Source organism: Anas platyrhynchos, chromosome 21 (genome assembly GCF_047663525.1).
Source record: "Anas platyrhynchos isolate ZD024472 breed Pekin duck chromosome 21, IASCAAS_PekinDuck_T2T, whole genome shotgun sequence".
Taxonomy (NCBI): Eukaryota; Metazoa; Chordata; class Aves; order Anseriformes; family Anatidae; genus Anas; species Anas platyrhynchos.
In genome coordinates this window covers 11,062,058-11,086,002 of record NC_092607.1, presented here as the reverse complement: position 1 = coordinate 11,086,002, position 23,945 = coordinate 11,062,058, and the positions used below count along the sequence as shown (strand labels likewise).

General features: G+C 37.5%; 1 long non-coding RNA gene across 5 annotated transcripts in view; it reads left to right on the top strand.

Moving 5' to 3' along the window:
• The window catches only part of LOC101798355 (uncharacterized), a 258,592-nt gene that overhangs the window by 178,101 nt on the left and 56,546 nt on the right, over positions 1-23,945 (top strand). For all 5 annotated transcript variants that reach the window (XR_011804399.1, XR_011804400.1, XR_011804402.1 and 2 more), the window contains 2 exons: positions 5,020-5,124; positions 18,631-18,798. This is a non-coding gene — a long non-coding RNA (uncharacterized lncRNA). The remainder of the gene's footprint in view (positions 1-5,019; positions 5,125-18,630; positions 18,799-23,945) is intronic.

Below are 23,945 nucleotides of genomic sequence, written 5' to 3'. Positions count from 1 at the left end.
GAGGAATGAGCATTGCTTTAAAGCATCATATCAAGCTTTTATAATAGTGTGTCCAAGATGGCTATTACAGTTAAAGTCTGAAGAAGGGCTTATCTTTCTGAAAGTTTGTCTTCTTCCTCTATAATCAGTTGACCTAACAAAAAGTATTGCCTTCACCTACAAATTACGTATTTATTATACCTTTGGAGCATCTCAACCATCACATTATTACTATTACCACTGTAATGGGTGTATGTGGGCATGAATAACTAACTGTTTCTGGAAAGTATTATAATTGACCAGTTCAAGGATTTTCTTAAAGAACAAGAGGGGGGAAAGAAAAAGAAAGTATTAAAAAAATATATATATATAAAAAAAATATGTCTTAAGGGTAAAAAATTCCCCTAATAAGTCCCCTGCTGTTACAGGATTCAAGAATCATGCACTGTGATGAACTGTTTTGTCCTTGTAGTACCTAATAGTTTGCTGCTGTTTGTAATTTATTAATGCTTGCTATTGATAATTATTTTGCAGCCCAAAGCTTTGAGCTGGTGTGGGTCTTCTGGACTGAAGACCTTAACTGTGGGATGCCAGCTATCTTGATCCTTCAGTATTCCCTTCTTTTCTGTATCAGTATAACTCAGGATGGGATAGTGACTTCTGTGCAAGGAGGTAAATATAGGGAAGCCCTATTTGTATCTGTAGAGCTTCAGAGACATATATTGAGAGCCCCTGCATGAACTCAGCTGAGCCCAAAAATCAACATTCAGCGTCATTCAAGATCTTGACACATAGGTTTCTGTGACATTTTCTGGATGTATTCCAATAGGTAAAACTTCTCCCCACTACTGAGTAATGAAACACAGAATATCTTGTGATAGTCATAGGGTAAATTTTGTTTTTCTTTCAATAATTTTAACTTGGTGATGTATACAAAATAATTATGTGCCTAATGTGATGCTAGGCCAAGCTCTGCACACATGGAATGTAATCCCGAAGAAGTCATCTGGAATACAAGAAAGAGCTGAATTCTAAAATGATATATAACAAGATAAAGGAGAGGGGAAGGAGTTTCTTTCTCTAAGTCATTCTACGTTTTTTTGTTTTTCCCTAAATCTTTCAACACACTTTGCTGCCAACGCCAGATGAATTTGATAGTAGAACAAATAACATTTATTTCAGAAAATATTGGATTAGATTTTAGAAAATATTGGATTAGATTTCAGATACTAAAAGCAAATTGTGACCAGTAAAACCAACATGAACGTAACTAACCATCACCTATTCTTAACCATTAGATGTCTTTCTACTGGTTTTGTGTCTTTACTTGGGAAACTCCTAAATAAATCTTAATCATTACGATTTCAAATAGAAAAACAGAAGTTTGGGGGATTTTGATGTTGCTTCTCCCTTCTAAACTTAAAACTAGGCTGGAGACATACATCTTGCTTGTCTGTCCCCAGACAGTTCTACCTGAGCTCTCCCTCACTCTGTGATGTTAATGCAGGCTGTGGAAGTCTGCCTGGTGGTTAAACACGTCTCGCCTCAGAGTCCAGAGTCCTGCAGCAATTTCTCCTGTGTTGAACGTGAACTACATAGTATGCCTTCCAATTGGCTTTATTTTTGAAGAGATAAAATATGGCATGGTCAGATTTAACCTGATACACTGCTGCACAATTGCTTCTGATTGTTTTAAGTTATTTCAAGTCAGTTACTTATTATCTTTTTGGCTAACAAATATTGACACATCAGTATTCCACCCATGGCTGAACTGACATGAGCATATAAATACGATGCTAAGCAAGCTGGCAAGTACCTTTTGTTCACAGCTACTCAAATTAAAGACAGGTACTTTGGTGTGTCTTCAACCAGAAACAAACTGTGAAAATTCATTTCCCAGTGCTATTTGGATATTTTTGTAACTCACTATGATCACACTGCATATGCAGATACAAGTTAAAAATAAGCTTTTCAACTCTTGCTTGTTTACACAATATTAGAAGCACTTTATAAAAGTGGATGTTAATTAATGCTGTATTTTAATGGCATTCCTATGAATTTGTAAGTACATTCTGGAGAGACTTTCAAATACAATTTACTTTCAAAACAATTGGGATTATCATGATCAAAATAATTCAAATATTATTTTTGATTTCCACTACATGTATAATGAAATTGGTTAGGCTTAGATGTCTCACACATACAGAAAAGAAAAAAAATATTTTCTTGCATCTTTTCAAGTGTTTTTAAAATAGACTTGCACCCTCTTCATTTCAATCTACTCTTTTTCAAAGAGAGCTAGGTATGCATTAAGTTTTCAAAAAGATTAGCCACCCATTTGTGCTAATGAAAAAGGTAGTTATATATTAAAGTATCTATTTAAGACATCTTGCATGCACCCAGCTATCAGCCAACTCAACTGATGCAGTCATAGGAATTATTCAGACTTGTTAAGTACAGCAGCACTTACAAAAACCTCCACAGAGATGCACTTTTTGATAACTCTACCTAAAATATTTAGAAGGAGATTTAAATGTTTTCAGAGGAAATTCTTGAAGTTGTTGAAACTGTTGTGCAAATGAAGGAGTGAACTATCCTGTTTTGGAATGTCTTCTGTAGGATTGAGTGGAGAGCTCTCCGGTGTGAAGTCTTAAATTGTGAGCTGCAGAATAACAGGACCATAAACTGCTCCAAACAGTGAAAATACAGGGCTACACCATATTCCATGTCTTTCAGTGCAGCCAAAGGGAAAGGTGGCTTTATGATACCTTAAGTACAGCTTTAGAACAATCACTCAGTTCCCCCAGATGCTGAATACTGTTGGCCCATATATTCATGCTCTCGGTTCCATTGTGAACCAAGAGCAGGTGTCATTGTGTAATTGTTCAGGCTTTTAGAGAAAGTGTTCAGGAAAGTGAGTTAGATAAATTATTTCTTGCTGATAATAGAACCAATTTGGTTAGGATAAATAGTGACCTTAAACTCACCTGAGTATGTCATTTATTTTAACTACATTTTTGTATTTTTTTCATACTTGTGATTTCTGGATTGGGAGGAAGCCAAAAATGCCAAAATATTTTGAAACTAACTGTACTTGTGGTCATCTTCTTGTCAAAGCACTTTAGAAATATTAGTAATGATATCTTTTCTCATAAGATTTTTCTCTCTTGCACAAAGAAAATGTTCTGATAAGCAGTCATAGTCCTGGGACTGTATCTGAACAGGCTGCGCAACCAGACGTAAGCTGTGATCTAAATGATTGCTTAGCTATGTGAAGTTTAGATCTTGAGCTGAGCTGAGTTTCCATCTCTATTAACAACAACAGACTGGAACAAGAAATCCTTTATACAAATGCCATTGAACTGCTGAAAGGTTACACAGATGAAAATACAAGATCTTTGGTTTAGATCCACCTCTTTTTTGGGGTATTACTTCCAGGATCCATTTTCAGTGTGTTTAACCAATATTGAAGAGACAATCCCACTGCAAAATGACTTCTGGTAATTCTGATAATTCTCCGTAAGTTTAAAGGATATGTGACCAATTTTTATTTGGTTTGGGGTAAAGGCACATCTAAACTGTGCATCAAGGGCAGGGGATAGCAAACATCTGTGCTTCTATGTCTATCTGAAACACAAAGAGAATATTTTGTCCAAAGAAGTAAAATATTAATTTCTCTTTTTAAAGACAGTGCCAAAATCACCTGTTTCTTGAAATTATTTTCCCAAGATTCCCAGGGAATAAGGAGGAAGCGGACTTTCAGGAACCACAGAAGGTGGCTTCCAACATTTCTGACTGAGAACTGCATAGGAAGTACTTCCTCTATTGTCTAACTATTAATTAGAAAAGGAGGTAATGCTTTCAAATCCTACTTTAATTCCTTAACCAGAACAAAAGTCTCAGAATTTGTTATCTAGTCTCCATCATTTTTTAAACATCAGGAGGGGAAGGGGAGATGTCAAGTGAAGTTAACACAAAGATTGAAACAGCATAGTCAAAACTCTTCCAGAAATGGTGTGCTCTGTGCAAAAATGATTACAAATGCAGAGACAATAAAACTTGAAACATGCTAAAATCCAGCACGGTTACACATCTGAGTTTCCATTTATTATGGTTCACTATTTTAAAATGGATCCTGAGTCATAAACATGGCTGCCAGGAGGTTCACCTGGGTCCCATGAAAAAGATAATAAATACCCCTCCCCCGACTTTCTTCTGTCATATTACAGATATTGCAGTGATTGCTTTGGGGCTTTCAACCAGGGCCCTAGGAACTGTGTCCCCTGTGCTTTCCTCTGCTCCATAAGTCGTGGTTATAAAACATTTTCATCTGTGTTCTGTATCAGAAAGCATCTGCATTTTATTATATTTCATCTTTGTGCCAAGAAAGGAATATGTTTTGGAACTTCCGAGCACCATCATATAATTTTCATTAATAAAAGGAGGAGGGAAGTACCATCATCCAGCACTTGAAATGACCTTAAAAGGGGACCCATGCAAAACTGCACAGAAACAAAAGATCTGGACTAGCAGGGCCCAGGCTATTAGTTCGTTGATGTTACACCAATAATCACTTAGTATAAAAAATTGGCGTCAAAATTTTGATATTAAAAAAAAAATGAAGGGGAAAAAAAAAAAAAAGAAAGAAAAAGAAAAAAAATTATGCTGATTACTCATAGAACATAAAATACTATATCCTGTAGTAACCATATATCAGCTCTGCTTAGATATGTTCAGCAGTATAACTAAAACGAGCAATGACTGTCTGCATTTTTTAAATCTTGTAGGAGAAAGCAAAGCCTTTACAGCATTTCTTGTTATCATTCATTTCTAGAATAATACATCCCAGAACACTCCACTGTCAGTGAAGAGAAGGCTAAACTAGTGTTTTTATTTTTGGTGGAAAGAAGCTGTTTTGGTGCAACCACAAAACCAAGGAATTCCCTGGCAAGACATTCAGGGATGTTGGCAAGATGTTAACATCTTGCTCTTTCCTGGTTTCATCCTTCCATTTGTTTTTTTTGTTTGTTTTTTTGGTAGGATAAAGTCTATCGACATGTGCCAGCAAGTGGTTTGTGTGGAGTAGACATTCACTGGAGCTGCAGAGCTCGATGTCAATGGACCAGCTCTCTGCAACACAGAAGGGTGAGTTCAGCCTAGCTTCCTCCTGTGTTTTTGTTGTGGTTTTTTTTGTTTGTTTGTTTGTCTGTTTTGTTTTTTTTGGTGATGTTTATTTTCACCATGACCATAGGAGCTCATTTAATCTACCTCAGCTTCCCAACATGCAAAATGAAAAAATACTGTTGGTCTTCACTGGACCATTATAAGGGTGAAAAGGTCAATAAGAGCTCTAAGCTGAGCAGTTCTTTGCAAGTGCAAATTATTTTTCTGACATTGACTTTTCTGCAAAGTTATGGAGCTAATATTTTAGCTTTTTTTTTTTTGCCCAGTTTTAAATTGTTATCTTGAAAATGCACAATAGCAAATTTTTACAAACTTTAGCCAATCAGGATCAGCCCTCCCAGATAATGTAAATACAATTAGTTGATTTAAAGCACATTTCATGTTATGCTTATCTGCTAAGTGTTTCGGTTATGGCGTTCATAGAGAATGAGTCACTCATACATATTCCTCAAGGAAGAGCCAAAAGATGGAAGGAAAATACAGCCTGAGGAAAAAGTCTATAAAGATTTCTCGCTTTTCTAATCCCTTCTCTCTAATGTTTCTTTGTAAATTTGTCAGATGGGAATGAAATTGCCTCATAACTCTCCAGACGTGAAGAGCATCACTGCACAAAATTACGTACTTGTCAAAGCAAGGGGGAATTTATGTTGGTGTTCCTGAGATGTGATTTTATTCAGTCTATTTCCTTTGTGCACATCATAGCAACTAGAAAGACAAAAACAACTAGTTTATGTATATCTTCCTCTTTTTTTCCCCCTTTTTTCACCTCTGGTGAATTTTTTAGCTTCTATTTTTCCCTTTTGTTATCTTATCCCCCCCCCCATCCTTTTATCTACTGCTTATTGCTAGTGACAGTAAACTTCCATCCAACAATGCTGTGATGAGAGCAGCTATGATTCTACCAGCACCAGGCAGTTCAGACAAGTACTACGGTAATTTCCCTATGGAGCATGGAGAAAGGTGTGGCTTCTCATCTGGTTAGGAAAGATTTTGATTTATAAACCTGCAACATTTCTTATAGGCAATCAAACAGTTATTTAAGTTGATACTTTCCATTATATATTTTTTTAATTTGAATTTTGTGCATTTCACTACAAAGCTTCTGCTTTTCTATTTAACCATATGGTTAAATATACTGAAAACTCCTCAAAATATGCAAATCCAGGTTCTTTGTGTTATTTTGGATATTATAGTTCTTGGTCTTTGTGCAGTATTTCTTCCTTGAATTTAAAGCTCTGCTATTAAATGAAGTCTAAAGCATTAGGTACATAAACTTTGTTGAATTTCAGCTACTCCTGGCCATGACCTTCTCAAGACATTTTTAAAAAATCACCTTTTAATCCTCCTGTTTGTGTTTCTCCAAAATATCTAAGATAGTTTTAAAACCAGTATTAATGGAGAAGAATCCAACAAAATTAGGTCTTCAAAGCATTATTTGTGGTGGATCTATTAGCCTCTTCCAAGCAGTTGGGATGACTCATCTCACCTAACAGGGCCTTTTAGGCTTCCTCTTGAGGCAGAGGACGAGAAGAGATATAGATATATCCATGCTTCATCTGAGCTCTCCTAAATATAGTCCAGGGCTTCCTCCCTCTTTTATGCACCTTTCTATCATCCATCAGAAGACGAGGGTGTCTAGATGCCTAGGTGTCTTTCAGGTGAGAAGAATCCACATGCAGCTTCCCAACCCGTTTGTTTCATTTTTCTCCATGTTACTCCTCAGCTTTTGTTGGGCCAGGTACCCCTTTAGTCTTGTTCTAGGAATAAGCAAGATCTGGATTTGTGTTACTTTAATAACAAATACAATTTGGCTGTATTGATGTAGCCGAACATGAAGCTTTGTATAACTGAAGATGGGCCCAAGTTATAAAAATCAAATGCCTCATCCCTCCCCACACACACACACAAAATAGTGTTCACTTCTCTGCATCTATTTAAATCTACTCATATTCCAAGAATATTAAAAAGGTAAACTTTAGTTTGCTTGCACACTAAGACCCATCTTGTTCTTACAAGTAAAAGAAATATTCTCAAAATGATGAACGTGGTGATAGAAGAGTAGGTGATATGCTGAGGATGTCAACTTTTTACAAGGCTATATTAGAGAAAAAAAAATGATTTAACTGGAAACTAAGTTTTCTGGGAGATGGACTATGAGGCTATTCACTATCTAACAAAACAGACTCCTGATATATCTTTCTCAGTACTATTACAGTACAAAAATAATAGGTAGTAACATCCAATTTTGGTACCGTCCCTGCTAAGAAGGTGTATGTAAAAATGCATTAAAATGACTTCTCACACTGGTTTTAAGCTCCAAACACCTCTTGTGGAGTCATCAACTCAAGGGATGAAAAACACCTGGGAGGCTATGGATATGGTAGAGTCTGTGCAAATCCTCTGAATCGAGCATCCTGTCTTTTTTTGTATTACTGGGCTCTTCAACTTAGTATGATCTTCCAAATATCCTTTCGCAGTCAAAACCAATTACTCATTGTATGTGATCTCCAAAAATAAATGCATGCTGTACTACACAGAGTGATAAAAGGATATGTAGTATCTTCTCCTATAGAGTTGCAGCTACTAAGGAACGCATTCAGGCCAATACCAGCAGTGAAATAACTTGCAGCTGAGAACAGTCAATCATGCGCTGTATATGAGGACAGAGATGCTTTATGCTACCTGTTGGACAAAAGATGAGTGTATTTCTTTTGCCTTCATCGTGGTCTGGTCCTGTAAGTGTCTGTGTGTGAAACGGTCCTTGAAGTCAATGAGCCTTTAATGCTGTTGGTTAATATTAGGTATCTATCAGCATTTTATCTTGCTGTGAGTGTAAAATACTGGCTTAGAACAATGAAGTAGAGTTCCTGGAGCCATCCCAATGACTTCTTAAAGTAGTTTCCCGTGCAGTATATGGGGTATAAAATTATCCCAGCGTCGATGGAGGCGTGAGACTGGTCCTAGCAGCCTTGAAGAGGAGTTCAGATATCCCTGCAGAAAGCATCAAAGTAAATGCCAGGCCACATATTGTAGAGTAACAAGAAGAATTTTTATTATTGCTTTTTTTTCCCTTTTGTATTTTCCTTACCATTTTGATCAGATGTACGTTGTTTATAACCCCTAGTTTACTGGCCCCAAATATCATTACAGCGTCTGCACTATGATATATGTTTGGTTGTTACCCTTTTAATGGATAAAAAAAGATTTAAGTACTTCATTCTGTTGCATTTTGACAGCTGTTAGCCATCATTTTTCCATTCACCTGCATTTAGCAATCCCATAAAGGGAGGCAATCTTAGAACTAACAAGAGCTGGGCACTGCAAGGTGATAATTCTGTATCACTTTGGCCTATAAATACCTGACAGGCTTTGCGCTGAGTCAGCAGTCTGTAACAAAGTGGCAGCCATGCCCTTTTATCTGTGTGAGTGTTTCACAGCAATTGGACTATCAGCCCCTGCAGTGAAAATCCATAGTATCGATCAGGCTATTTCTCCACTGTAATTCTTTTGTAGGAAATCCCTGATGACAAATTTTATCTGCACCACTTTTTGATCGCTGGTTTGATGTAAGCGATCTCCAAGGGCAGAGTTAAGCTCCTGGCCGTTCCACATTATCAAGCACTAGCTTTATTTACTGAAACTACAGTTGTGGTCACCAACAAAAATAAAAAGTGAGAGAGAAAGGAGGAGGCAGAGGAGGATGAAAATTGGTAGTGAAACAATATTTCAAAATGCAGAAGTGAAGGGGGAAAAACAGTTGCATCAGCTATTTGATTGTTAAATGTAAGTTATAAAAGCATGTGATGCATTTATAAACACATAAATAGTAGAAATATGTTTTGATAAAAATGTCTACATGATGTAGGGCTGTGTTGCAAAAGTGGAATGGTTTTGGACCTGATCCTGCAAGCATTTGATCATATGAATGATCCCACAGGTCATACTAGGACTTCACTGCTAAAAAGGGGCCATGTACATAAGCAGGAAAAAAAAATATTCTCTTTTCAAAGTGATAAATATACCTTCTGAGTTGTTTCACTTGTACTTATTGCAGTATGTCTTGGGCCACACACAAGACTTTTCTACAGGGTTAGGACTGCACATTTTTTCAGTAGTCTTGAGGGGTCTGGAGGTGGTCGAGATGTACGTTCAGAAGATAAGATACAAATCTTTTGTTTAAAAGTTTGACATGGTAGAAACTAGTATTAGCGATACCACCCTGTGGATTAGTTTAGGCTCTCTCAAGTCAAAAATTTGACTTGAAAAGCCTACAAATGGAAATCTATGAATGTCCAGCTACCTGTATTAAGACTAAGAAGCGTAGGACATTACAGAACACAGAAAATGTTGTTAATGTGGTTTCAGGATTTATTCCACCTGTGATTTGAATGTGGGTTATTGTCTTAGCAGCGTTCTTATTCCTTGAACACCATAAATTTCTAATTTTTCAATTATTGATGAAAGAACCCTTTCCTCCTGTGCTCTGAGGGAAGTTTTCTCACTGATAGTTGTTGGGGTACTAGGTCGGTGTTACTTGTCATGACTTTGCAAAGATGTTTTCTTTTTACCGAAGTAATGCAGCATGAGGCAGTGAAATAGTGCCTCATAATTGTATTTATAGCCCTGAGTCATTGACATATCCAAAACCTAGCTTGTAATAGTCTACCTCCAGTTTGTTTTTTTTCCACCCAAAGCATGTTAAAAACAAAACTAAAAATATGTTGCATAGCAATGAGTTCTCCATCAAGAAAATATCTGTTTGGATTGCTGGACTCCTGCATACAGCTATGTCACTCTGCTAAAATTCAGTTGCCTGGTAAATGTGTATCTAAAGATATATGTTTACTGAGCAACATATATCAGAATAGGCATGGAGACATTCTAATTTCATGACTACACCTTTGAAAATTTGTCTGATTAATACTGAGAGGAATAATTCTATGTGAAGGGAATAGTAAATATTACCCACTTGAATGAGTTTTCAGTAGATGATGTGAAATACTCTGTCCATTCAAAACCCTATCCTGAAGTAATATTTTTATTTCAGCAATAACTCTGATTAAATAAATTAATACGTGATTAATACAAATTAAAATTATATGGGAGTAACTATTTTGGCTTTATATGTGGTTGAACATGTTCAAAGTTTCAGTAAGTTCAGTCTATGAAAGCAGAATCATAAAACCAGAAAGAGACAAAAAGATTTTCAGGGGGAATCAAAAGTGTTTCAGAATCAATTAAATCCTTTATTTAGGTTTTATGAACTACACATCTTCACCTGAGATTTTTGTGATAATATAGTGAACAAAATTCAAAGCATATTGTTTAGCCTAATGTCTGTTGTAATTGCTGAATTGTCATAAATCCCAAACACACTGCACAACAGTTTTCTGAATTATCACAGAGTAATCATTCATACTTTCATATGGCCATGAATGCAGTTTTGCCTTGCACTTAAAAGGTTAGCATATCTGTGACTGGACTGACCAATGTAAGATCTAATTCATTAATTACCGTTATAAGTTCCAACCTTGATTTATAATAAGGCATTTCTAGTGCAGTTGCCTCCAGGTTCCTCATAGTACCAAAAAGAGAAAGTCTCTTGAGTAGTGCCTAACCCACAGAATGTCCCTGTAGGTTAATGTCATCTCTGAGGTACAGATGACATACCAAAAAGAGAATGTGACACAGATTGTTTATAAATTATTTTGATTTATTTTATGTTTTATCTTTAAATTTATCCCCAGTGAAAAGTACTAAATTGACATCAGTAACGACTCCTTTTGTGTGTGTGTGGTATAGACAGGTGTTCAGTAGATGTTACATTAAGACCACCAACCCATGTCACTTAAACTACTGAACAGCCATCAAGTAATAATAACTTCCAATTACTACTAACCTGAGCTGGAGTTGAACCAGTGACCTTGAAATACTCTCTATCCCATTAACAGTTCCCTAAGCCATCCAGTCCCCTGGTGTTTGATTGTTCTGAATACAACAAAAGAGCTTTCCTTCATTTTTCTTTATTTCATTTTTTAAAACTGCTTAAAATTAGGGGTGGATAGGTATCGAAATACTCAATTTACAGTTTCTCTGTATCTCTAATACCACATCTAGAACAGCTTTCATTTTCACTGAGAATGCCTCCCGCTGAAAAGAAATTCTCTTTTCTCAGTCCTTGATGCCTTGTCTGTCACTGACGTATTTTGCACACCTAGATCTCAAGAATCAGTAAAAGCTGCCATGCATCTGCCTTGCATTACATTACACTATGGTCTCAGACTCGCATGTTGAATCCTTGCATGTCCTCTCTATTATGTTAAAAGTGTATTAAAAGCAGACCAAATAATGAGAAATGATAAATAAAGTGTTAATTCCTGTTTGTGAAATACCTGTCATTAGAGTTTTCTTAACTGATTTTTTTCTTTTTTTATTCCTTTTTTTTTTTTTTTTAATCCATGCTCAGAGACAGGTACTTGAATATTTTGTATTTTTCCTAGGTCAAACAGCATGCTGGTGTGTTAGATCCCAGCCCCAGTGCTCCTTGTACCGCAGCAAGTGCTTGCAAGGAGGGAGTGGGCACCACGGCCAGGGCTGTGCTTGCCAGTTGGGGTGGCTTGGCCTTGCCTTGTGTGTTCAGGTGGGTGACCTGCTAATGGTAGAAGCAAGGGCAGCAGAACCTTCATACTTGCCCATTAAAAAATAAACACTTTCTGTAGCATCCACCCAGCTGTAAGGTTTTCCCAGTTCATTTACACTTTTACGATCTAAAATAGTTTCAGCTGCAGCACTTTGGTGTACCTTTGTGACACCTTCTGTGAAGAAAAGGTGTCAGTTCATTATGGTTTTTAACCCACCACCTGCTTGTCTTGTATCTGCATTAAGAGATCTAGTGATATTGCTGGAAACTTTCATCCCACACTTTCTTCTCCAAATTTTTAGTGCTTTGGGGCAAATTCAGTGTTTTCATTAACATTTAAGATAAATCTGGAAAGAGCACAGACATTAATGCAGATTACAGGCCAGAAATGCTAAGCAGTAACAGCTTCCTTTGATCTGCTGAGATATGTCACTTGTAAATACTTTGCACTCCTGAAAATCAGCCCTGTGCAGCCCTTGTCCAGATAAATGCGGAATTCGGCCATCAAAGTCCTGGTAAGCCCAGCGCTGCTGAGTACATGTATACTACAGTCCATTTCCATACCCTGTCATTTGAGTTTGATTCTAGACTGATACAGGGGGGAAAAAAAAGTACATTTTGACAGGAATGAACAGGCCAATATCCACCTCACACCTGAGCGTGATGTTGGTCTCTGGTAAGCAGGTCCCTCTTTGAGGAATTTGTTCCAGGAGATGTTTGCATCTCACACTGCCATGTTCTCCCTTTGAAAATGCACCAGCAGCATGTGCCCTCTTTTACCACATAGGAGGAGGTAAGCAGGTATTTATTACATAATAATTCCTCCTTACAGTACTTGCCCAGCAAGCAGCAGACATGAGCTGAACTTCTTTAACACAGGGGTTTGAAATACATCAGGGCTCCCCCCTAGAAGAACATCCTCCCCCTTCAAACTTTACATTTTGCACAGAACAAGGACAGTTTCTGGTTTTCCTGATGAAGTTGTGCTACTTTGCAGGAAAAAAAAAATAATAATAAATTAAATTAAAATTACAAAAAAAAAAAAAAAAAAAAAAAAAGTGGGATTTATAACACCAGAAGGAAACCTAGGAGTAGTTTCACAGGCAGGGTACACACCTTGGAAAAAGACCTTCTGAGGGTTTGGGTCACTCTTCCAAGATCTGTGTTTTATTCAGTGGCTCTTTACTGTGAAATGTAGAATCATTCTTTGGAATCATTCCCCTGGATAGAACGGAAACCACAATTTCTTTTTCAACAACCTCCCATCCCCATCTCCCCCTTTATTAGTCAAGTGAAACCTGTGATGAAAACTACCCTTTCTTTCCAAGTCATTTACTGTCTGGCCCTAATGGCACTTTCCAGAGGGAGGGAGTTAAACCTGGATCCCCATCTCTGCCTGAGCATGTATTGATGCTGTTATCAAGTTTAAAATAATAATAAATAAAAGAACTTAAGCCCCCTAAAAAAATGTCAGGGATAGTTTTGGACAGAGGATCTTAAAGCAGGCAGAGAGCACGAAAGACAGGAATATGATTCTTAAGGGCAGGATTTAAGACTCATTCATGTCCTTATTATTTCCTCATTGTCTGGACTTCTGCTCTTCTATCATGGTACTAGTTTTGGCCCCGTTCTCAGGGGTCTTGTACACACCATATACTTTACAGTATGCTTAAGTGCCTAACCAATATATGATTTTACTAGAATAGCCTCAATTTAGGCTTCAAAATTGAATCCTTTCTTCACAAGCACATTAAGAACAGCAATGTAAAATTCTAAGCACGATACGTGGAAAGTTATTCACTCTGGAATTTACAGCTGGGGCTTGCTGTTCACATGGAGGTCTCTGATTTACCCCTGAAAAGGGAAACAATGCTAATACAGACAGGGTTTGGAAAGTAAGATGTTTCCTTCCCTGCACCAGACTTGTCATCCTGCGGGTGTTCCTGGCTGCATGTAACCTTTGACTACAATTTTAATATGAGACAACAAAGTAGATCCAGTTTGGTCAGGTCTAAACAAATACATTCTCAAAGGTTGCTTTACCTTGGCATTTTGTATGAGAGAAAATTGTTCCTTTAAGCACGAGGATGCTTAGCTGGAGCAAAACAAAACTTTTACAGCAAATTTGTCTTCCAATAAAATTACACTGATGAGTTAGGGTTTGTTTGTGTTTTTTTGTTGTTTGTTTGTTGTTTGTTTGTTTGTTTGCTTTTTCCTTTAACACACAGATGATATTAATTGTAATTGTAAACTGTGTCAGATTTCCTCAGACCTGTCTTCCAACCATCAGGCAAAAATAGTCCAATGTCAAGTTACCAAAGTCCCCCAGCTGCCGGAAATTCCACTTCCCATCTCCAAGTGTTTTTCTTTACCACAAAATAACAAGCAAGTCTCTGTGTGTTTGTATCAGCCCTGAAAGTGCTGTCTGTAAAAGTCATGTCATAACCTCAATCAATCACTCACCATTGGCCAACACTTCAGTAGATGATCCAGAAATACTACTTATTGGGATTATACTTCAGGAAATAACATATTGCTGGCTGACAGTAGCAGCAAAATACTTTATAAAGAGGTCAGAAAACCCAAAGTTTTCCAAGTAGTTTCCTTCTGTAGCTTCTGGGGCTGAATCTATTTATGCACCCCTAAGTATATGTCACAAAGCACTTGGAAACTGGGTGGCAGGAAGAGCTCTTAGGGCTATTTAGTGCCATGAATATATACAACCACTGATGGCAACTACTTTTCAGTATTCCTTATCTTTCCCAAAGGAGTGCTGAACTTCACAGCAGAGCTACAGAGACAGCACCAAGGACTGAGTGCTATAGAGGGTGACGGAAGCAGGGTACATTGACGCAGGAAGGAAGTAGGGTGATGCTGATCACTGTAAATACAGCAGCTCAGCACCGGGGGGGGGTGAATCCTTCATGTTGCCATGCTGAAGTGATCCTTGGTCAGTCTTCTGCCTCCCTGTGATCCTACAGACAGTCACCAATGTTAGAGTACATGAGGAGTACCTGAGAGCAGCAAATCCACAGCTGCTCATTGAAATCACTTTACTGGAACTATTTCCCTCAAAAATCCATTTCAGAGAGGACTTTAATGTGGATCTCTGAAGCCTGGAAGTTAAGTAACAGTTGTGGGCTGTAATTATTAACCTAAATTAGCTATTACTGTTTTTTTTTTCTAGAAGAAAATTCCTAGATGTAGATATTTATTAATTTCTTTCACTTGCTCAGAAATATGCATATTACATTTTCTGGATGTCAGCATAGTTCACTCATTAATCAATCTGTTCTGTACTACCAAAATGCCACTGACCATTTAGACCCATGAAGAATGCAACCTGTAGATTTCGAGTCTGCCCTTTCTTAGACTGGATATTCAAAATTTATGGATCTGCCAGTCAAGATATAATAAAATGCAGAAACATGCTTGTAAAAAGAAATGTGATATTTACTGTTCAGCCATGTAATATCTTCTACTTATACATGTCCCTTGAGGATAACTTGATGTTATTGGAAGTGTAGTTTTCTTAGGCATGCTCCATTTTCTTCTTTCAGGTTCTCTTCTTCCTTTTTGTCGTTTTCTCTTTCTTAGAACTCCTTTGGAAAGTGTCAGCCCTTGAAAAAAGTAGCATTGTAATAGTAGAAATGAGTAGTGTTTGAAACGTAATAGCAGGCTTATTTTAAATAATTTGAAATATAAAGCTGAAGAGCAATTTAGAATTATTATGTTTAAGATCACTGAAGATTCAGACTTTGGTTCTTACTTATGCCAAAGCCAGTCTGAACAGACTATATGCATTTCTGTGATTGCAAAAGCAACATAACTAAAATCAGAACTGGGGCCTTCCGGTGTTTTTCTGATGGTTTAAGCCAGTAGATAGGGTTCTGGCTCTGTTTCCCAGCAAACTTTGGGAATTACAGATGTATCACTAAAAGGTAAGTGGTTTAAATGAGGTTGAATAACTGTACCCAAACTGGAATACAGTTCTGAATATAAAATCCTCATTCTGTCTCTGCTACTCAAGCATCCTATACGTATAGGAGCCATGAGGTCTCTGATGTCATATCTGTCTGTATACGTAAGTCTGTCTGTGTATGCACATCATATTACACATATTATACTGATGAAAGGATGCCAGCTTCAGGTCTTATAGGAAGCCAACACTGTGTTTTTTGTGATACTCAGTAAAACTGATTGTCATTTGATAATGCCTGTTGGTGAAAGAATATAGAATACACCCTGCTACATGCTGTAACTTAGGTCTCCCTGCTTTTATCACTTTACTTGCTTTTATGATGTGTGCAGTGAAAAAAGTCTCTTGTGAATGAAAGTCTAGCTTTGACTGCAAGGGTTATTAAATGTGGAGAAGCAGTACAGTCCCCTCTGTTACATATAAAAGGTGTTGCTTATGTGGTCAACCAGCTGGGGAGCAATATGGGACTGCCTTCTCACCACGAAGCCAGTCTCCATAACAATTTACATAATAGTTTGGGGAAATCCCTGTGATGGGCCAAACAAGATGAAGTAGATCCGCTATGACTTGAAGCACTACTACCCAACACAATAATCTGGAGAAGATGTAATTGCTCTTCCAGCATCCACAAAGGAGTACACCGTATGCCAGATTCATTTCATGAATTTCTTTTCTCATTGCCTTAAGCACAATTACAAATACATTATGCAGTGTGAATTTTCACCCTTTTTTAGCATTCAGCGGTTCTGTGAAACACAGTCCTTTCCCCTTAGTATGCTGGGTTGAAATTAGTGCATTCCCCAAATATCTTGCTGCCTGTGCCATCCCACCGTGACCCAAAGAGGAGATGCTACAACCAAACCTTTCCCCTGATGGGATTTAGTCAATCACATCCACAATATCTTCTGACCTCAGCTTTCACAGAGGTCAGGAATCCAAGTCTGCCGCTGATCCCAGGTCAGTGCACAATGAGTTGCTGCCAGCCTCTGAGTGATAATAAGCTCTTGATTTTCAACTGGGGGAACAGTATGATGCACAAACCGAAACAAAGTCAGACCCATTTGGTTATTGGAAAGGACATATGCTTCTCCCTCCTCCTAGAGGGCTTCAACTGTTCATTAGATTGCATCCTTTTATGTATATTTTTGGCAGAAAGGCATTGCACATCACCAGGCGTTGTGCTCAACTTCAGCGTGGTGCAGAACATGACACGGTGTATTGGCATCTCCTGCATAAAACAGATTTTGACAGAAATTTAGAAAAAGTTGCCTATGGATTGAGAGGCAGTGATCAATTCTGACAGCGTCCTGCTCAACTCAATATTATCTCTGAACCGCCTGGAACAAAATGCCAGCGTGCAGTACATTTCTTCCCAAAGTTCAAGAGGGTAGATGTAAACACAGGCCGTAAAAGACCTGCATGTCTTGAGCTTGTAGGGGTCGTAATTCTTTCCAGCAAAGTTACCTTTCCTGTTTCTATGAATTACTCTTACATTCTTGTAAGAGATACGGTTTGAGGTATTTATGGTGCATTCAATTCTGCTATCATTGATTTACTGGACTAAACCTGCTCCAGGATATGATGTAAAGCCCCTAATTCCAAAAAACTCTTACATCTCAGCGAGAACAGCATTTTCTGCCCTGTTGCCCTCCAGCAGATGACCAACGGAGATAAACAGAGGGCACTCCACTCTCAGTTGCAATGTGCTTGGTGATGTGAAGGAATCAATCAGACAAAAGCAGATTATTAGAGTGTCTGAGAGAGATCAAACATTGCTGGCATCTTCACCCACACACGGTTGATTTACAGGCAAGCTGATAAAGTGCTGCAGCTCACTGTCAGAAGTACATGACAGCTCCTCTAGCTCTATGGATAAATTATTGCTGAAGCCCATGATAACATTTCTCCACCTAGCAACCAAACATAACAGGATGTGGCTTTTAGTACTAGGAGCCAGAATGATACAAAGAGAAAACACAGAAACTCTTCAAGCAGTGAGGTAGCGCACGAAGAAAGGAAGGCATGAATAGATTTTCACGCAAATGCACACACGCACGTTGTGTATATCTATATCAGCTCTGCCTGCATAAAATCAGCATTGTGTTACAGCTGTGTATTTGAAAATACTCATGCCAAAACGTACATAATTGGTGCAGGCAGTTGCTGCAGATGCGGGGTGGCAGTGATGGTAATCATGCAAGTGAACACACATGCAAACTGAAACTTAGGGCTATGGGAAGAGTACTTTGGATGTCTGTGACTGTACAGCTGGCATATACACCCAAGGCTGAACTACACAGGAGCATAAATACATATATGAAAAGCAGTAGGTATTTTCTTTTACTTGGAAAAGTGCCAATGATAGGAAACCAGCAAATGAACTGGACTTTAAATAACCCTATCTTGCTTTTTTTTTAAAAAAAAAAAGGGGGGGGAAATCAAAATAGTCTGATTATTCAGAAGACAATGTTAAAGAAAGCTGTAAATCAAATGCTTTGTTTTTATCTAATAACTTATAAGATAGTAAGAAATATAATCTGCTAAATATTATATTATGGCTATTTAGACATTGGTATTGCTCTCAAAAATTAAGTTGGGTTAATTAGAGCATGTACTGTATGCCTATAAAAGACTAAATCAGGCTCTGTCTCAGGAGCCAGACGTGAGTGCTTTTCAAAAACTGAATGTGACCCTGACAACTTAAAATGTAAAGTATATTGAAAGTACTTGCTAGTTAGAGATTCTGCTGCCTCCGAAGCTCCTTTAACAGGGTTGTTTTGTTTTGTTTTTCATTATTTTTAAAGGTCTTTCCTTATTTAAAAATATTTTTTCTTTAATACTTTAACAGAAATCAACCCACAGAACAGTACAAAAATGAATATGGAAATACCAGTATGAAAGAAATCAGGAGACCTGCTTATCTGCCATGTTCTGCCAAATGAACAATCAGAAAATGTGTGTTTTTTTTTTTCTCCTCATGGCTTTTGCAGTTACAAGAATTTAGGAAAAGTGAGAGGTAAGTGAGAAATTCTGAGATGCAAAAAAATGTAAGTTGATGGTATCCCTTATGTAATTCTTCATATTTGTTAGTTTGTCATATTAAGGACTCAGCACTGCTTATATTAAGTAAACTTAGTATTGTTTATCTGGAAAATAAGATCTAAGACCAATTCACATTTGTACGTTTTGATTGTGTGTCTTTAGTCATTGCTGTGATTGAGAGTAGTGCCAGCAAGCAAGCTTGCAGGTTGGCTGAATTAACCATTTGCACCTGTACAACTGAATTAGTTGCACACACCCTTATGAAAGTATGGACCTGACTGGAGTGTTTTCCTTATTAATAAGTATGTTTTTTGGCTGGATTACTTGAAGTACATCATGCCTTTCTATCACTGGAGGTTAAGTGCAAGGGGGGGAACCTGTATTTTCATCACATTTTAAAATCTCCATCTAATTTTAACACGCACTACATGGACTTGCAGACACATTACAGATCAGTTTCTGCTGGACCTCATGGGGAGGATTTAACAGTGCAACTCCTATAAAAGCTAACAGAAATTGCATGGCTTAATCCTTGCATGCTGCATTGAAAAATTACCCATAAATATTTCACCATTATGTTTTATTATTACAGTCAAATTTGTTTTATGTACTTATTATTTAAGGGATAATAGGGCAGGTGTCCCATTTTATGAGGCAATAATCTGGTTCACGTTGGCTCCATAGTTTATCCCTACCAGTGAGCTGCATTATCGCCAAGGGACATGGGGAGCCTGTCTTATTATAGTAATAATAATACCTTACATTTCTACAGCACCTTTCCTCTAGAATGATCCTAAAGCACTTTACAAATCCTATTAGATTTTTGACAACTGGGGTCATCTCAAGGATTATTTCAATAATGCCTTTTCTGGAGTCAAGATAGAAACCAGACTTTAGACGATCCATACAGCCTCTCTTGAATCTCTGAAAACGTTTGCTGTTTATACATCTCTTGCTCAGCTGGCTGGGTGTACACGTGCAGAGGAAGAGGTTCAAGATATTGATGGATGTCCTGGGCTGTAGGACTAGAGGTTCACATATGCTGGAAGTTGAATGCGATGCTCTTGTAACTCAGATGTCTTGTAAATGTCTCTTTGTAAGCTACATCAGCAACAGCTCTCTGAGGAGAGGTAGTGTGAGCTGGACTGCAGGCCTGCAGAGACAGCCCTCACATTTATTGGAAGGTTTGCTTGAAACCGGATCAAAGGGGAGTGATTCCAACCCCTTTGTTAGGTAATGTTCCTCTTCCAGATGATTTAGATTACGTATCCTCAATCTGGCCATGAGGATAGTTAATGTTAGTACCCTTCTGATAGATACAGGTGCTGCTGACAAAGAAAATCATCCTACTCTCTTCCATACTGCTTGGTTTTGCATCGGTTTGGTTTTGTATTTTGTAACAGCTATGTTTAAGTTTGGGTTAGGCTGCTGTTATTTTTCCTGAATACTAGTTTCCTAATACTAGTGACAAGCTAAGGTATGAAAGTGAAATTGCCTTACAGCCAGAAGTGTCTGCGCGTGCCTGTTCCCAGCTGCCGTTTATGAGCCTGTTCCACATGAAGTCCTGGTTAGGCTCTGAATAACATTATCTAATGTATGTGCCTTGTGTGCCCAGCCCTTTGGCTAATATTGTGTGCCACAGTCACAAAGTATGGCATCACTGAATATTTCAAGCCTCTGCATGACTTCAGAGCTTGTGACTGCAGTGGTTCCTCTCAGATACAGCCTGCCCTAGGGAAAGGAGTTGCCACACTGAGATTAGCCTTGTATTTTATCAGAAGTAAAAAAGGGATTTACCTATAAATGTTGTGGCTTTTTGCTTTTTTCAGATCCTTCTCTTCTACATTTTTTTTCTTTCTTCTGTTCTCTTTCTTCAGCTATAAATCCAGAAAGGTAAATTCTTTTATGTTTTGCTGCAATATGAGTATCTAATCATTTTCAGTAATAGAAGTATTTTATTTCTACTTGAAATTTGAAGCCCACCATGATTAAGTTGCATATTCTTTGGTTGAATAAGATATATAAGGCTGAGATATTGGCTGTCTTACCATCCCACAGTCACAAGGGCATTAGCTACTCAGAGACAGTTACTCATTCCTCCTGTAACCAAAATTCCAGGCTGACATGAGAAACCTTAGCAACTGACACCTCACTGAAATTGCCAGATTTCCAGGCTAAATTATAATTATATAAATTTACAATTTGAATCTTCTCCACACCAAAAAAAAAAAAAAAAAAAAAAAAAAAAAATCCAGAGTTTCGTTTGCTTGTGTCTTGTATGATTGTATGATTCAGCATTCTCAGAATATACGATTTTTTTTTAGTATTGGAAAAAAGGATTGGCTTCTACTATCTTCAAAGAGTTGACCAACCAGATTTTTAAAATATTAGTGCATAACTGAGTTAGTGGTTGCTTAAAAGGATTTTTATTGGCCCCTACCTGTGTTTTTGAGTACCTAAACACCTCAGAATGTTTCCTTATAGCAATTCACTCAGGATAAAATACTTCAGCATTGTGGCTAAGGGATAGTGCTTTCATTAGATCTATCATCCATTCACAAAATATAGCTCTGTGCGACATTTACATCAGTAAAACAAATCATACTATGCCTCAACTTTCCCCCATTAGTAACTGAATGGATGTCTTGCCTCACCCAGGCAACAGGATATGTCAAAAGTTCATTGGATTTACGGATAACAAATCACTAGCTATCTTTCAAGCATTGTGCAAATTATCAAACATTATTTTATGTCACAGAGTGAGCTGACTAGGCCATGATTCAGGCATGTGCTGAAGCACCTTGTTGACTTCACCATCTAAATATCTAAAATGTGTATTTAGAATGCAAAAAAGAGATATGCTTTTCTTCTCTGGAACAATGTGTAGGAGATTAGTTCCTTATCTCATGCCTTTTTTTGTTTCTTTTTTTCTTTGATTTTTTTCTTATTACAAAATTTCAGATTTTCATAACTTCAAGTTGACATTGCAAGAACAAAAAAGTTGCATGTATCTCATTATAATGAAATATTAACATTTCTAATATTTCCTAACACCACCACTGTAAACTAAACAGTGGAATGAAAATATCTATGATAAAAGTGGAGCCTAGAGACATTTAATGTGAATGTGTTTCAGGGGTAGCTCAGGATTTGTTTGGGGAATGTATAGAAGATTATAGAAAATTGGTTCAATTATGCCCTCAATTACAATGTGTAAAGTCATTGTACCCTCCAACTGATGGTAGAATTGGGACCAAGCAGTATATATTGAGAAATATGAAGTAGGTTTTATGTTGATTTCATATTTTCTGCCCATGTATCATGTTCTATGGTACTGTCTGTTATTAATGTGAGACAGTTATCCTTTGTTATCCAACTGTTATTTTTTGAAATAATAACCCTGACAGAGCCTGGAGGGTATGTCTCACGAATACCCACATTACAATGCTTTATTGACTGGTGAAGGTCCCACACCTAGAGGAAACAATGTGTTTTTATGCCACATCCAAGTCCAGGTGTTCAAACTCTGTTGAAACCTCTATTACACACAAATGGTAGAACTATAAAAGCAACGGACATGTCTCCTTTTCTCAGAAAACAGCCACTACACAGGCAGTAATGTACAAGCACTTCTTGTGCTACCCTGCCCCTAGTGCCAATATCCCTTAACCTCCTTGTCTGGAGCAGTCACCCCTGAGCAAGCCAGTCTTTTTAATCTCCAACGACCATCCAAATCCAGCTGACAATGAAGGTGTGCCACAAGTCGTTTTGCTGGTTTTGTAGGATGGTTTTCTGCTTCATTAGACACTTCTGAGCAACTGTTATTAATAGTCATGGAAATCTCAGCTGTGCTAGGAGACTGGCTATGATGAAGGTGATAGGAACTTGACAAACACTGAGGTTTTTGTTAGTGCTCACGTCATGGGACTCAGAACACTCCCAGAAATTAGAAGGTTTTTTGAATTCGATACCTATGGCCAGAGCCAACCAATCCCCTACAAACAAAGCGTGCTAGCACACGTACAAAATATGAAAAAAATACTGTGGCTCGTATTTGCAAAGAACGTTGTGAACATAAATCACAACTTATAAAGCCAAGGGAAGATGTCAGAACAGTTAACAAATGTTCCTTGTCACCTAAATACTATGTTGATTGGCTCTAAGAATACATGGATCCGTGGTTTTCAGTTAGGCTTGCATGAATTAGCTGATCATATTTAACAAAATCTGCCAAGATCTTTTTGTACCCCATAAACAAGCTCCCCAAATGTATATCAGATAATTGCCTCCTTTTTTTTTTTTTCTTTTTTTCTTTTTTTCTTTTTTTCTTAATGAAAGTCTCTAGCAGTCAGGAGATTCAACAGTTCTCTGACTATTCAGACAATTGAAACATGATTAAATATATATATTTTTTCTGTGGCATCAGGGTTTTTTTGAGGCTATGGATATTAGGACTTAGATGTGTGATGCTTGTGTGATCAGCAATACAATTCTATATTCATGAGAAAGTAAAATATGAAGTATAGTGTAAAGTAGCTGTTGTATTCGTGCTTTATCTTGAAGCAGTAATTGAATAGCTGCTAACTGCTGAACTCTGAAGGAAAAAAAAAAAATGCCTGTATGGTTCCTTGGCATTCTTTTATGCTACAAAAGTTCATCTATCCATCCTAATTTATGAAATGCCTTCATATTTTGTTCTTCCAAAATTTGACCAAATATGAATCAGAAGTAATGTCTTTATTATCGTGTGCTTTATCAGAGGGGAAGAGGCACTGAATTTCCATGAATTCTCATTGTTGTTATCTCTTTGAATATGCAGCCCAGACAAAGAGCCCTTTGAATGTAAAGTAAGAGGAGTGCTAATGCTCAACTATAGGTTGATGCTGAACTCTTACAAGCATGAAAATCCTTCTCACATTTCAGTGCACGCAGCATCTCTGGCTGCTAATATACAATAAAGGAAGGTACAGTGAAGCCCTAGCACCATGGAAAGTTTTTAGTAGTCTGCTGAAGGTGCCATTCATCATGTTATTGAGTGCTTTTGTGATCTGATCAGCTTCTTTGACTCCCATTAAAATGGAAAATAAGGTCTACATAGGTTCAGTACCTTATAGGTCACCA